Here is a 17,043-nt window from a genome sequence, read left to right as displayed (position 1 = left end):
ATACCGATAAATTTGAAAAATCTTTTTTGAAACCGAAACCAAAACCAAAAAGTTTGAAAAACCAATCTTAGAACCTAAACCAAAACCATAAATTGTAGAAAACTGTTCTCAAAAACCAAAACCGTAACCGTTAAAATTTGAAACGATTTCGATCCCTCGTTAAAACATATTATTCAATGAAGCTTGACGATGAAAAATATACAGCACCTAATTTATGTATACCAGAGTGACTACTAAAAGGATTTCCTACCTCATAATCATCAAAAAACAGAAATATTGGTAATACTATTTGATTTTTATCATGTTCTTCAATTTTATTCTGCCAAAGGCTACCTTGGATAAAATTCATTAAAATGGTATCACACGTTGTTATTTGATTTATATAATAAAAAAGTGTCAGATAGAATATCTTTCATTTCAAAAAATGTTTTCAAAGCATACCTTGTTGGGATAAATTGAGCTGTACAACTAGTTGGAATAATTGAAAAAGTATTTTTATTAGTATTATCATACTCACAACATACCTACTCATAAAGTGGTATATATGAACCCTTCTCTGTATAATATTTAATACGTTTATAATCTGTGTTTAAATTGGAAATTTTTCTATCAATATTTTAAAATACAGACTTTATATTATCAGAAATATTATGAGGAATTGTCAAACTACAATTTAACAAAGAATTGGTATACCTTTAATCTGACATGCCTTCTATAACCAACTGAATAACATTACGGGGAATTTGAGCATTGGAGTACAAAGAAGCTAAAAATCTTCCAATATGGATATCTGTCAACCAAACATCATCAAAGTTATCTAATACAGTAGCTGAGATAGGTTTTTCGGTGATAATAGGAAATGGGTTAGTAATACTTCTACTACTTTTAACAAAAGACAAAATTTTATCAACACTAGTAATAATATTAGATTTATCTATAGCTGTAGGTATTAATGCATCTGTGAAATGAGTTGCTAGATGTTTTTTAAACGAATTTAACAAATGAAAAGATCTATTGCAGTTTAACTTAACACAAGTATATTCTAAAAAATCATGAGTAACATGTTGTAACGTCACATAATTGTTGGCCTCTTTTATTATTAACAATATTATCCCCGAACGCACTACCAAATTTATTATTACTTCCCGAGCATACCTCTTCAAGGTACAGCGTTTTTATTATGACATTATTATTACGATTACGTAAGTGGTTCCCGCAATAGTACAATAAATTATAGTCACGGCAATGTTATGCAACACCTGTTCCCCGACCCTCGACCTACACAGTGTCCGTTGTCGCCGAGGCTGGCTGTCATCCGTTGCCGTCGGACGCCTCGGTCTCGGGGCTGTATAGTTTTATTCGGTAATCAGTATCAATGTTACCCAACTATATATAGTCAACAGACTATAATCAATTGTTATTATATTATAAGTTATTTCACTTCTTAATTTTTTGAAGAATAGCCCGTATAGACTAGGGATTTTATAATATAGACTAAAGTTATATGGTTTTTAATGTATGATATAAATAGCATAATGTCTTTGATAAATTTGCTTATAAAATGTATAACCAAAAATAGCCGATAACAATTTAAAAATTGGATTTGGGTTTTAGTTAGATTTTTTAAACATAAGAAATAATGGTTTCGGGTTAAGTTCCAAACGTTCCGTTTCATTATTAACACAAGGTTCCCAATTCTGTAGCCGGTTATTTTCGGTCCGGTTACAGTTCCTACACTATACTATGTTCAGCGAGAGACCACACCGCGCACCGACGAAAACTGGTTCCTCCACGCAACACCCTGCCATTGGGGAACCGGTTTCGATAGCCTGGTGACGCGGAGGGATGCGCAGAATCAGTGTGCTCTCTCGCTGAACAGAGTATAGTATTGTATAGTAGCTATAGTAGTATGACTATTTTACAAATATTCTTAATACATTTTATATTATTAATATTAATAATATATTATATTATTATGCAATACTTATTAGAACTAGTAATAAAAACAATTTACATTGGCTCTTATAGGAGGCACGGTATTTTGAGATGAAGTGCCACCAGTGTAAACAAAAAGTATATAAAAAATATATTGTATGGATCATCTGTCGACAGCCACCGATTTGTCGGTTGGCAAAACATTCAGTTTACAAAATGTATTAAGAATAACACTATTTAAAATGGTAAAATAAAATAATAAATGTAAAATGATTTACGTAAAGAATATACATATATATTTTTTAAACAAGTATAGAAATAGTAATATACAATACAATATACATCATAATTAATACATCTTATTTACCATATGAAATACCATAAAATACCAACGAGACAACCAGATTTCAACTGATGGTGGGAGTTCGCTATCTAGTACTATATAGAAATATGTGACTAAGATACACAGACTCCTATAATACACTAGATAAGGTTATACAATTCATATTATTATCCACGAAGCACGTCTGTCATGTTTTTGGTTGGCAAAAAATTTCATTAATTATACAATATGTATTAGGAATAACATCGTTTTTAATGGTAAAATATAATAATAAATGTAAAATAACATTATATTGTTGTATTGTTTAAAATATTTTTTTTTAAACAACAGGTACAAAAATAATAAAATACAATACAACATAATTAATATATACCATACAAAATACCATGCAATGCCAACGGGCAACGAGACAACCAGGCTTCTGCTGATAGTGAGAGTTTGCTATCTAATACTATATAGAAATCAGTGCTAAGATATAATGGCTGGAAACGACAAAGTGGGCGGGTGACGGGGGACAGATCGCAGAAGGTTCCTCTGTTATCAACAATACCGGGTATTGAATGTTTTCAGTGCTAATGGTGGTTTTATTTGGTCACATTTGCATCTTAGTCCGTGTTTTACACAGACGGCGTTGTAAATTCTCAACGCCAATTGCGACTACCCGCACTTGCTTCTTGTACATACATTCGAGGCCACTGATTATCTACTCGTTTCCAGTCCATTATATCTTAGTCCGTGGACTAAGATATACTGGACTGGTATCGACATGGTTTGGAGGTAGTAGAGGAACGGTCCTCAAATGTTTCGACACTACCGCACGCATAAGGTAACAAGTAAGGGTAAAAGCGCTCTTGGTAACAAATAACGTACCTAACTGATATTGTATATTAGGTTTTAACATAGAACAATTATTATTATCATTGTGTTTTATATGACATATGTATAAAACACGGACTAAGGTACTGAGGAACATTTTGGTAGCCGTCTCCCGACCCCGCCAACCATGTCGCATCCAGTAAATTCTATCTTAGTCCGTGGATAGGACATAACGGCCTTATCGACGGTAATTAAGTGATTCAAATTCAGGCCAAGAAAGTATACTATATCGAGTACCTATTGATTATAAATATATTATATATTATATATTTTACAATCATATCATATGTAAACAAACGGCCTCAAATTCTTATCAGTTCAGGACCGCAAAACAACATAAGCCTTAAAATATTGTGAATGCCCATCCATGTTTAGAAGATTTATGTATTTTATATTTTTGAAGTGTCAGTGGTGTATCTAGAGTGGATCTATCCCCCCCCTCCCCCCCGTGAAAAAATCCTAGATACGTTACTGGCCAGAGTGACAAGTGGCGGCATCATGTACAATTGTATAATATACTAATATAGAGGGTCGGCTCAGTGGCGTAGCCAAGATTTTTTTTCGGGGGGGCCAGATCAACTTTTACTCTTGTACACATTAAATACGTACTAGCACAGATAGATAGTTAAAAAGTATTAATACTTGTAGTATATTTTTGAATATTTTAAATACAATTTAAGACTTTTTGAGCGACTATCATAGACCATTAAAATAATTTTCATATTTTCTCAACATTTTGGGGTGGCTGAAGCCCCCTCAGTCCCTCGCCTGGCTACGCCACTGGGTCGACTATCTTGTTGTTTTGTATTACATCTGTGATTTATACAATGCATTTAGACAATGCCTATGCTTGATAAAGGAAATGAAAAGAAAAAAGTTAAATAGTTATGTGGGATGAAATAATTCGTCCATAATTTACTAATACAGAATACTAGGTACATTGTGTTGTTTCTCTCTCATTTACTTAGTCACCAAGCCTTGAAGGTAGCGTGGAGTGAAAAGCGCTGTCCATTAGCTTATACGTCTATAGTCTGTATACAGTCGCTGTAGGTGGATTACAACAGATAGGTAATGTTGAAGTAGATATATGCTCTTTTGTGGTCATGATTATTGCTAGAAAGCCATCGTACATTATATGAAAGGCTTTCTGAGCAACAATCAAAATCATTTAGAGCTAGCGTCTACAGACTGCAAGTAATTAATCTGTAGAAGAAAATGTCCTTTTGGCTGTCTGTTTGGAAAATCACAAAAAATCTGAAACAAATCAAAAATTAAAATGAATTTATTATTTTTGTTACCTACCTATAAAATATAGTAATTTTTTTTCTCATGGTATTATACTACGTGCGTAACCTAATTTATATAGAGGGCACACTTTTTTTTATATTTATTTGAAATATACAATCTGTAAATAATAAACATGCCTATGTAAGTAAAACGAGTTGGTGTAGTATAATTAATTTATAATGTATAATTGTGAAGGAAGTTAAAAGTAATTATCCAGCAGTAATACTTTTGAACCCTTCTATTTGGTGCCAATACTCTAAAAATAATTCCTCTTAAGGATTTATTAAAATTTACCCGGACTTTTAAAATTATTGAGTACAACAGTAGATGATTTTCTGCAAAAAAAGATAAAACTATAACTTCTTAACTAGGTATTAAACTTAGGTATAAAATTTTACATAGGTATCTTGGAAATATGTATCATTATATTTAATTTATTCTGATGTTTAAACCTACAAATGCCCGTAATGTAAAAATATTATATCCTTACAAATTGTTATCGTTTTACCTATATGTTTATTGATTTGTTGCTCATTTTTCAATTAGGTATATTTTTCTCATGATTACAAATACTAATCTCACTTCTTTGATGTACCCTCCCTTATAAAACACATTTATTTATATATTTTTATGTTCTACTCATGTGAAATAAATAGTAAAAAAATGTTATCAAATATAGATACACTATACAACCATAAAAGACACATAGAAGAACTTTGTTTTAGAGTGATAAAACTGAATACAGCGCTAAATTAATTATACCTACCTACAATAATTAGGTAGGTAATTTTCTTCAATATTTGACTGTAAAATGAATGATTAGAATGTTAGAGGGAAGGGAGGGTTATAAGTATATTGGAAACATTCGGTGAACATGTGAACGACTTTATTTTGATAATCCTCATTTACCTATGTAAGAAATATAACGGAAATTCGATAGATTGACAAATTGTATGAAAAATAGAATGAGTTTTCTTAAAATGATTTAACAAAAGCAATGTAAAGTTATTTCAAATTAGTTGAAATTACTTGGAAAGGATTTAATTGATAAATATTTAAAGGCTCTCATAATAAATTTGAATGCCTGGTAATATTGAAGAAATTCTCGTAATACTAGCTTTCCAAAAATTTGCTAACGAGCGAAAACCACGGGCAACAGTAATTTATGAAACGATAGTTGATCAGAAAAATGAGTTAAGTGTGGCGATTTAGGGGGACTTGGTTTAACAAATTAGGATTAACATTATTCAGGGTTAAAAGTGGGATGAGTATGCTTACCCAATCACTGTTTATACATTACATATTAGACATAGACATTATACATAAAATTATACATGAAACGTTTAAAACTTTTCTCTTCACAAGTTCTCTTTAGAGAACCATTATTCCCTCCTAGAATTTTTTTCCCACCTTAAGCCAGAATTAGAATAGACTCTGAAATCTGAATTAAGGCACTATCCGTCGATCAATAAGCTGTGGTATCTATACAGTGGTCGATTAGATGGTACCTACATTAGATGTGTCGTATTTTGGGGAAACCTTTATTTTATTTACCATGTAAAAATCATATTTCTAATTTAATTACGTTTTTTTAAACAAAAAATGAGTAAAAATCCATTGCATAATACGTATAGGAAGGCGAGACCTAGGCTCACTGATCTTTAATAAATATCTTGTTTTAGGTGCAACTGTATATATCAGTAATATATTTAATTCCAAAATTCCATATTTTTAGTTATTAATTTCATTACGTTATTTCATTATTTGTTTCTTTATAGTTTATACACATTTTAGTTTTTTTTTCAAGTTGAAATCAGGGACTGCTGTTTCATATAACAATATAATACCAACCATAATTGTATAACCTAGGTTAGCTCTGGCCAGAGTATTTGTGAAAACCTAAAATGGACGAATTAAAAGTGTTTGTTTTTGCATTTTCAGTTCTACTTATGAATTATCAAAGCACAAAAAGCTCAATGTAACTTTTAATTTTAACTTGTAACTTTCATATAAAGTTACAGGGAAATGTGTAACTAGGTATAAGTTTCAAGTTGAATTAAAAATGAGTAACTTATTACAAGTTACAAAAGTTACTGAATTATGTAAATTAGTTATATGTTCTTAACTATGATATGCCCAATCCTAATTATAGTTCATAGTTTCATACATAACTACCTAGATACTACAAATACTACACAATAATTTGTGTTTGTAATAATATGTATAATATTATGTTATTTTTGTTTATTATAATTTATTCAATTAATATCATAATATATGACGTATATAAGGTACCTAATAATTCTTAAAACTAACACAACTAACCAGTTCAAAATTTTATGAAAATAGAAAAATAAAATTTGAATACAAGAATACAACACTTTTTTATCAATATAAGGTATTTTATTATTAAAAATACATTTGAAATAGATACTGATGCTAAGACGCATGAGGTAAGTCGCTCAGCAGTATAGTAAATTTCGAGTGTACCTACTTACTTCGTCATAATTGAGTAAGTCACTGTATTATATTTATGCGTTGAATTTTAAATGATGATTGCGTCTTTAATTACAATTAAAAATACAAGAAATTTTGTCAAAAACTGATATTGAGTAAAACTTAGTTTTTCATATTTTTTTTTTTTTGTTTTTTTGAATAGTTTTTAAAAGTATTGGGAATTTTTTAAGAGCTTCAATTACCATTAGTTTAGTAACAGATACCACCCTCAAATTTAAAAGATTAAGATTAAATAATGTTTTCTACTCTAATATAGGATACCTGTAAACTCTAATAACCCTGAATCATTATAACATTTTATATACTAGCATACTGCAGACGTACTTACAGTGAGGATATTAAATATGTAATGGAACAGAGATGAATTTAGTTAAACTATCTAGATATTGTCGTGTATCAAAAAGTAGTAGAAGTGGTAAAAATATAAAGATAGTATGATAAGCCAGTGTTAGAAACTTTTAGCTCTAAAAACCATATCAATATTATGATCCAAATAATAACCAAATATTGTACCGAAATATGCTCTAAAAAACTTTATAATTTTTTTATATATAATTTAATTTTGGTTTTTCTTTTTATTGATAACTAACACAGATTTTGTTTTAACAAGGATTTATCAATTCCACTGAAACACCTAGTTTCGAAAAAAAAAGGTACCTATTTATATAATATTGCACCCGTCTATAACTGATTCTGCTGGCTACTGCTCATATTATCGAATTATTGATTATACAGTCTTAAATGTATTAAAAAAACATAGTAGAAACCATCCTTTAGATTTAGACTGCATTTACTAAATTGTTTTATAATACATAATTAATTTATAACACAAGTGGACAAGTCATAATGTTAAATGTATTTATGTATAATAATATTAAAAATTCTATATTATTATTTATGATTATATATTTATATACAGCTATATAAATACGTTATAATCTTTGTAAGCAACTAATATTCTATATTGTTCAGTTATGTTTTTATATCTAACTGTAGAGCTAAATTAATTTAAGTATTGGAAGCTAAATAAAAAAATTTTAAAAATTTTAAAAAATACGTTACACAACAAATGTTGAATGTAGAATATAAATAATAAAGGTAAAATGTATTTTAAAAATAATTTATAATTCAAAATAATCATACATTATAAAGGTTGGTTCGTTGTATGACTCAATGACAACAAACACTTTTATAGCTTATAGTTTTAAATATTTAAAATGTCTATATATATTTATTTAAGTCTTATATTGAATTTAAGAGTCAACCGAATCCATGTACAATGCCTACGTTTGCTAAATTTAATGTACTTTTACTGTAAGTAGGTATATTTTATTTTAACCGTCTTTTAACGATTTCAGACTTGATAAATAAAAATTGTAATAAAAAAATACCTACCTTCCTATTTTAATTCATATGTATAAGAAAGTTAAAATGTTGTTAATAAAGGTAAGTATATGAAATAAATAATTCAGATGATTTTATAAAAATAAACTTTATAGGTAAATTTCCAAAAATAAATTCTATAGGTACCTATGGTATGTTAATCGATGTAGTATTTTAATAATTAAGTTGATATATAAAACTTATCATTAAAGTGCCTATAAAAATAATGTTATACAAATATCATGTAAGGTAGATACGTAAAGAATAAAAGAAATAATGTTTTTAAATTCTAAAACTGTTATTATATATATTATGTATTACAAATATATTATATTAAAATATTTTTCTAGTTATTTCTGAGGTAGGTATTTGTCAAAGTAATGCCTATGAGACTGTAACAAAAATGTTTAAATTCCTTGTAATTTCCATCTTATCTAAATATATAAGCAGTTTTTATAAATTATAATAAACGTCAACATTTACATATATCTACAATAATGTAATATAGAGGACGGAGTGGCCAAGCGGATTAAAACGTTGGTTGTGACGCACACGGCGCCGGTTCGAACCCGGCCGCGGGTGGAATTTTTCTTCGGGAAAGTCACGGGGTTCGGAGAAAAGTGCATACCTACGGGTGCCCACTAAAAAATCTACCAAACCAAAAACACACTTGTTTACAAACCTACAATTCCCTCCCCTAGAAACAAAAACAAACAGCTAATGGCCATAATTTCTCGGCTTCATGATGAAAAAATAAATGATAAAAATAAATAAATAATAATGTAATATACTCTATTATATTTTTATTCATATTATGTTACGTACTAAGTCCGAAATACCTAAATCGAGATGTCTATAATGAATTTTGTTATTTTGCTGTAGAAATTAGATACAGATTGTACAAATCGCCTTTTAACAACGTCCATTCAGTTTAATTCACATAAAAGAGAAGTAAAATTTTCTTTTTTCAAGTACCTAAAAATATGTTATATTAAAAAATTACATATTTTATTGATTTAATATATAAAATATTATTATAAATATTGTGTAGTCAAATAATATATAATTTCGTTTAATTTGTAAATTATGTCAATGTGCGATAATTATGATACTTTGTTCATAAAATACATTTGTAATTATACAATATCTTAGAGCAAATAACAGAAACTTTTTTAAAGTATCATCCGATAAAAAATATTGCATAAAAATAACATTTCTACTAAAATGTATTACTAAATCTATTTTTAAGGGCTCAAAAATCAAAATTATATGATAAGTATGATGTATGATATATATATGTATGATATATTACTGGGTATAGGTACATTTTTAAATGTTCTACTACTTTTTTTATGAAAATAAAACTGTACAAAAACTAGAATTGCGTCAATGAGCCCCTTAAATACGATTTGTACCTATAATACATTTATACATTTCGTGGTTGTTGTACAATGTGGTTTGTACAATATATTTACTTTATACAGCAACATTGTACACTTCGCAATTTTTACGAACACTACTGTACAACTGTACAGATTACGACATATTTACTATTTCGGACTTATAGTACGTAGGTAACATAATACATTAGATACTGCAACTAATACATATAGGTACGTTATACACTTATATCTTCTATATAGGTAATATATGTGCTAGCGTTATAATACAGTGGGCACACTGACACAGCGTATAGCTTTTTTCCCGGGTTAATGGTAAAAAAGGGTAGGTATATTATGTTATAATAACCGTTAGTAGGGTTGTGATTTTTTTTTAAGGGTGAATTAATTTACTATTCAACAGTAGCAGGAAGTGGAAGTAATATTATGAGGGGTTAGATAGGTACCTCTACATGTAGGAAGGTATAGGTAAAAATACATATCGGCTCTGGAACAAACGCTGCTGAAATGGGGATGAAGTGTGTTTGGGAATAAAAAAAACACTTAAATAATTCACGCTGAGTATAATAATTTACTATAGGTTTGATAACAAACTGATGCTGGCCAAATGCAAGACGTGACTAAACCACACACGTAAGTCTTGAAACACAAGTGGCTAAATTTACAGTAGGGTGGAGTTAAAGAATACTACACCCAAATTTCAAAATAATATTGAACAATAATTTTTAATTTATAATATTCTTATAAATGTATAAACTATACTGTCTTTTGTTGTCTATAAACAAAATTGGGAGTATCATATATTATCATTATTAATTATTATACACGTTATGTCACGTGGCACTATTATAATTTTAATAAATTATAATTGCTGATAATATGTTAGATTATTAGGTCCCGGGAAGAGAAAAATATTGAACATTTCCCACTGGGCACGAACGAGTGAACGACGACCGTGTTGGTTAATGGGGCTAAAAAGTTAAATAGGTATACATAATACCAAATATCTTAGTAGAAATGTGGTAGGTATCTATTACGTTCTCGTATGTTTTAAAATATGAATCATAAAAATTATATTCTGATGATCAGGTAATGGTCATAAATATAATACCTACATATACTTACATTAAAAAATCACATCAATACGTATATATAGTATATCCTTTATAGCACATCACACATTATGTCGTCCAAAAGCAGTTTCAATGAACGAGACAAAACATATATAATACGACTAAAAGTGTAAATTTCATAATTTTATTCTTCCAAGTAAAAACACATAAAAACTAATAATTTATAAAGACGTTTGATGTGATTTTTGTTTTTACAAAAATGTAGAATTATTTGAGTAATTTAAGTAATTCAAATCATAAAAAATATTAGCAACAATGATTATTTTAAGATTATTAAATTCATGTGTATTTATAAATAAAATAATTATGCTTATATGATTAAATAATATAGTTATAATTTTGATGAAACTGGGTATATATATTATATAAACAATAAAAAAGGTTTTCTTCTAAAAATTTTAATTATTATCTTGTAATTCAAAAAAATCATAGTTATTGGGACTTTTGATTTAACGTAAGTACCTACCTATATTATTATTTTCTATACTCGAAACTAGACCAATTAATACCACAAATCTAGTCACAGTATCACATCGTTATATCGTTAGTGGTATTGAGTATTGACTTCTAATAATAATTAGGTAATAATGATATGGTATAATATTTTAAGAATTAATATTATATTATATGCGTCGTATTTTGCAAAAATTACTTCAACCCACCGAGTTTGGTAATAATCCCGGTAATAATAGAAAAACTATTTACCAATTTTAATTTAGTAATAGGTATAATAGGCCATATTATTAGGTGTACCGTAAAATTGGGTGACTTCGGACAATACCATGTTTTTGTAGTTATCTTATCCTTTTAGAATACACGTTTAATAAAGTTGAAAACTAATACTTCATGTTAATATCTATAAATAGCCTCCATAGAAAATAATATTAATTATTGATGGCATAATGTTATCATGCCACATGTTATGGAGGTAAATACAAAATATTCTATTTTTAGATTATTAAATTATATAACTTATAACAACTGTAGCGCAACAACAAATAGACATATTTGATTGCGGTTTTCTGTAATCTACTCGTTAACTTTTCTGTGTTAATTGATATATGTGCAAATTGTAAAGTTAGTTAATCCCACACTGTAGTGTTAAATCGTCTTAATTATTACAAGACTTGGAGTGATTTCGGACAACACATTTACTATGCCCAGATCAAATTGTCAAAAATGTAGGAGGGCGTTCGTATAAGAATTATAATTCTAATGAAATTAAAAATGTAGTTGATGTTGTTAGATATAAAAAAAGAATGACAATACGACAAGCAAAAACAGATAAGAAAACATTTTTATTTCAAGTTCACAATTTTCTAGAAAATTAAAGAATTATTTTTTTTAATATTAAATAAATTATGTTGTATTTGTGATATATTAATGGGGTTTTTTATTTCAATTTATTACATTTTTTTTTTAAATATCTATATTGTCCGAAGTTAACCAATACAAATTTGAATACGATTTTATAATGTGAAAATATGTTTGTGTCCTGTCGAATTTTAACTTTTTAAAAATGTTCGTTAATGAAGATAATTTTTAGTTTTAACAATCATAATATATTATAGTGTAGATGTGAAATTTTTTTTTTGAAATTTTTACTTTAATATACAATTATAATTTTTAAAAAAAACATGAAAAATGGTCCGAAGGCCTGTTGACGGTACCGGGTACATATACGTTTCATTAGAATAGATTTGTTTTGTATGGGTTCAAAGTAGAATAGCTATAATTCAATGTCTATTGTCTATACAATTGAGTATTAAATAATTTAAAATACTTATATTATAGCACTGACAATTGGCTAATAATAATAATAATTTAACAAATGGTACATTGGAAGTTGAAACCTAACCTATATCTATAACTTGAGAAGATAGGTACTTAAGACATAATTACCAAATCAAACATAGTAATATTTACAGATGTATCTGTTCTTGGAATTAATTCTGAAAATGGTCTTATATAGACTTTATCTTTATATGTAATACTTATATATTCTGTATTTCGTTGCAATAAAATAAATCAAAATATGTTTTACACAGGATAGGCACTTGGCACTATGCATTTCACGTAACATAGCTGTAAATATTGCAAAGGACTATTAGTAGGGTTGCCAACCGGCCGGTATTTTCCCGGCCCGGCCGGTATTTCACATATTTAGACTTAAAAAGCCGGTTGCCGGTATTGACCTATAAAAAGCCGGTATTTTCAAAGTAATAATATTGTAAAATTATAAAAACCCAGTAATTCCACCTGATCGAGAGTTTTGATATTATATATTAATATTTTATCATTTTTATGAAATTGATTATCACATGTTACTGTCAATAAATCGTATACCTATCTTAATGACTTCAGATATCTATCGTCCTTTTTGACATTTTTATGAGTACTATGATTAGTATGTACCTTGTTAGTTGTTCCTATTATGCCGTTCTCGTTGGTGAATATGTGATAGACGATTCATAATAGAGTTTAGTTTCGTTATTCTGTTCGGACTGTTCGGTAGTACCTATTAATTTTACATTGTATATACTTGATTGAAAAATTATACGCATTTTTAAAATGAACGAAAATGAAACGAAAAAAAGAATTCGTAATTGTGTTTTTAACGATGAATGGTTAAAAGATCAAATATTTTCTGATTGGATCGCTAAACACAATAACCCTAATAAAGCACGATGTATATTATGTCAGACAGTTTTTAGTGTTAAGTATGATGGCGTTAAAGCTGTAAAAACACATCAAGAATCAAAAAAACATGAAGAATCCGTCAATTCTATAAATAAATCGTCCACTATAAAAAAGTTTTTTCCTACAAAGAATGATAAAGATGAAGACAAAATAGCAGCCGTTGAACTGAGTAAGTGTTTTCATGTAGTTAAACACCATCATAGCTATCTTTCCAGCGATTGTGGAGTAAAATTAGAGTCGAAACATTTCTCAGATTCAACGATAGCTAATAAAGTCCACCTGGGTAGAACGAAAATGGAAGCTATCGTCAAAAATGTACTATGTCCGTTCGCTATTGAAAAAGCAGTAATAAAACTCAAATGTCCTACTCCTATTCCCTTTTCTATATCTACAGACGCTTCAAATAAGGGAAATAGAAAATTTTTTCCATTAGCGGTTAGGTTATTTAATTTTGAAGACGGAGTGAAAGATTACCTTTTAGACTTTTACGAGGAACCAAACGAATCTTCACAGTCAATTTTTGACACGATTACTTCTGCAATTGAATCTCTTGGCTTAGATATAAAAAATATAACAGCTTTTGGTGCCGATAATGCCTCTGTTAATTATGGAAAACATTGTTCGGTCTTCGAAAAATTAAATTAAAAAAATTAAATTTAAAAGTTTACAATAGTTTATTTATAATAGTTATTATAATAATTTATAAGTTTATAATATTAAAGTTTAACATAATGTAATACTAATATTATTAATTTTTTTATTTTAACGTATGTAATTAATTATATTATTCGTCATTTTATTATATTAATATTAAAAAATGATGACCTTTTTTTTTTTTTTTTTGTACACTTGGGCCGGTATTTTTTAATTCCAAAGTTGGCAACCCTAACTATTAGCATTACCATGGTAGGTACCTATCTATTTTACACTGAACCAATAAGTCTATGAATAAAATTGTATTTTTATTTTTATTCAATTAAAAAGAATTGCTTACCATGTTTTTTACATAATACGAAATTTGAATTAATAATATTACAAATATATATAATAATATGTTATAGGTATAATAAAATATACCGAATATTATTGTGCATATATTTTTACGTTTTAATACTTAGGAATATACTTTATATTTTATATGTTTGGATTATACTTATATAACTGTACATTATATACCTATCTATATAAGTTAAGTATATTATAGTACCTACCTACCTATCATTGCTAAATCTTTGTTGGATAAACTCGCTTGAATGTTAGCGCCTCTGCTGTGTTACCTACACGCTTTCGCGTATCAACTTCTTATAAGTATCTATTAGATTAGCTTAGAAATTAGATAACGAAAAAATATAGTTACAGATAAAACTATAACAACACTGACCTACCTATACAATATAATAAATAATAATGCATTAATACGTATACCATAATTTTATAATACATAGAATCCTACGCAAAATTTGATCGAAAATAATTATATTTTATGTTATATATATATATATAAGTACCTATCTAATAATATTTTTCACCATATTAACTTAACAGTGTTAACTCGAGTTTATTATTTTTTTTTTTACTTACTATCTTATTTTTACTTATATACTTTATTGATTACAGTTGTAATGAGGTTTATTTTTTGACAAATAAAAATGTTACCTAAGCAGTTTAAATGGCACTGCGGCCCTCAGGTACCTATAATTGACCAGGTGCCTACATGAGCATCTACAATTACGGTTATTATTTAAATTTAAAGCTACTTGATACATAATATACTAAATGTATTATACTAAGTACTTACTGCAACAATGATCACTAACACGAATAGGTATATATCGGAGCGAATGACATCCCTACCTATAAATTATATATTCTAAATTATAATAGATATTATCTATACTTATTTTATATATGTTATAATATTAATATAAAATTTATTACACGTAGGTAAAATCGACACAATTATGTAAAAAATCTCTAATATGGAGCAAGTTCCATAAAGTACAAACTTAGTAACAATAGCTGCCGAGTGATATTTAGTTGATTAATAAAATGAATGATAATAATAATAACGATAATACTAACAATAATAATAATACTGTGCGTCCATATGATAATATAATATAAAGGTAATCGTAATAGGTATTTCGAAAACGAGACATTCTTAGTTACAATAGCGACTGCCGTTCTCTCTCTTCTTATTGAACATATTATTGGAATTTATAAATTTTTATCTCTGCCTGTATATTATATTGTAGAACGAGCAATTCGCAATTTTATCAAAAAAAAAAAAAAAAAAAACAAAACAAAATTCGAAAGAATTTATAGGTAATAATATTTATAATATACTTACTTGACATGTTCCTCAGTGCTCGTCGTACAGTACTCGAGTCCACGGTTAAATACAATTTAGGAATATGACCGAACAAATTTTGAACGTAATAATAAGCAATACCTATTACAGACCGAGTTGACTTGTAGTGTTAAATAATAATGATAGTATTATGTAAGTGCGGGTCACCGCGGCGGAATGATCGGCGCACACAGGACGATGGCGCGACGGCACGCGAAATGGACAGGCCGCGCCGGCGGTTATACTTTATAAAACAGTGACGGGACACGACAACGACGCCTCGACGGCAGCGGCCCGCAACGAGTCCGCAACCCCTACAGACCCCACCCACCCCCGCGCGAACCGTTGGCGGGCGCTCGTGCGTCCGTCCCGCCGCACCGACGACGGACGAATCGACGGAGCGCCGACGGAGCGACCGCGCGTCGACCGTCACCCCTTCCACTGTTCCACCCCGCTGACGCCGCCACCGACTGCGACACCACCCCCACGCCGCCGAAAACGTGGCCTTACCACCACCAGCCGTCAAACACTACCTCCCACGGCCGCCGCGCTGTCCTGTCCGCCGTGGCGGTGGACCGTGTCGTACACTCGTACGCGTGACTTACCCGCTCTTCCTTCCAGCCGCCCCACCAGCACACGATATACAACGTGCGCTCAAAATGGCGCGTATATTTCTCTTTCGACCGTATTATTATTATGATTCACTCTTACATTTTACCCGTAACGATGTTACAATAATAATAATACGACGTTGACGCATCGCCGACGACAATAGAATATTATATTATATATGTATATAATAAAAAAAACAAATAATATATATATACCAACTCAAATTAGAAAGGGCTTCGCGGAAGGGATGTTTTATGTACAGACACTGCACACACGCACACACACACGCACACACAATGTATACAATAACTACCTTTATGACATTCGTCAACGAATGTAATAATAATAATAAAAATATATTATGTAACTATATACTTATAACTACTAAAAATATATATAACTTATACTAATATACTAATACACTAGTTAGTAGGTACACACACTGACACACTTCAACACTTAAGGGGACGTTACAGTGATATTTGTTGTCTCTGTCTTACAAGTGCG

General features: G+C 29.2%; 1 long non-coding RNA gene across 1 annotated transcript; it reads right to left on the bottom strand.

The window, feature by feature from the left end:
- Positions 1-3,632: 3,632 nt before the first annotated feature.
- Positions 3,633-16,394, bottom strand: LOC132937170 (uncharacterized). Its single transcript, XR_009663624.1, has 3 exons — positions 15,925-16,394; positions 15,373-15,428; positions 3,633-4,408 (listed from the first exon to the last, which is right to left on the bottom strand). It is a non-coding gene; the product is annotated as an uncharacterized LOC132937170 (long non-coding RNA).
- Between the last annotated feature and the right edge of the window lie 649 nt (positions 16,395-17,043).

The sequence above is a fragment of the Metopolophium dirhodum genome, chromosome 1 (assembly GCF_019925205.1).
Source record: "Metopolophium dirhodum isolate CAU chromosome 1, ASM1992520v1, whole genome shotgun sequence".
NCBI lineage: Eukaryota > Metazoa > Arthropoda > Insecta > Hemiptera > Aphididae > Metopolophium > Metopolophium dirhodum.
Note: the sequence above shows the minus strand (reverse complement) of the source record. Positions and strands in the feature narration are given on the sequence as shown.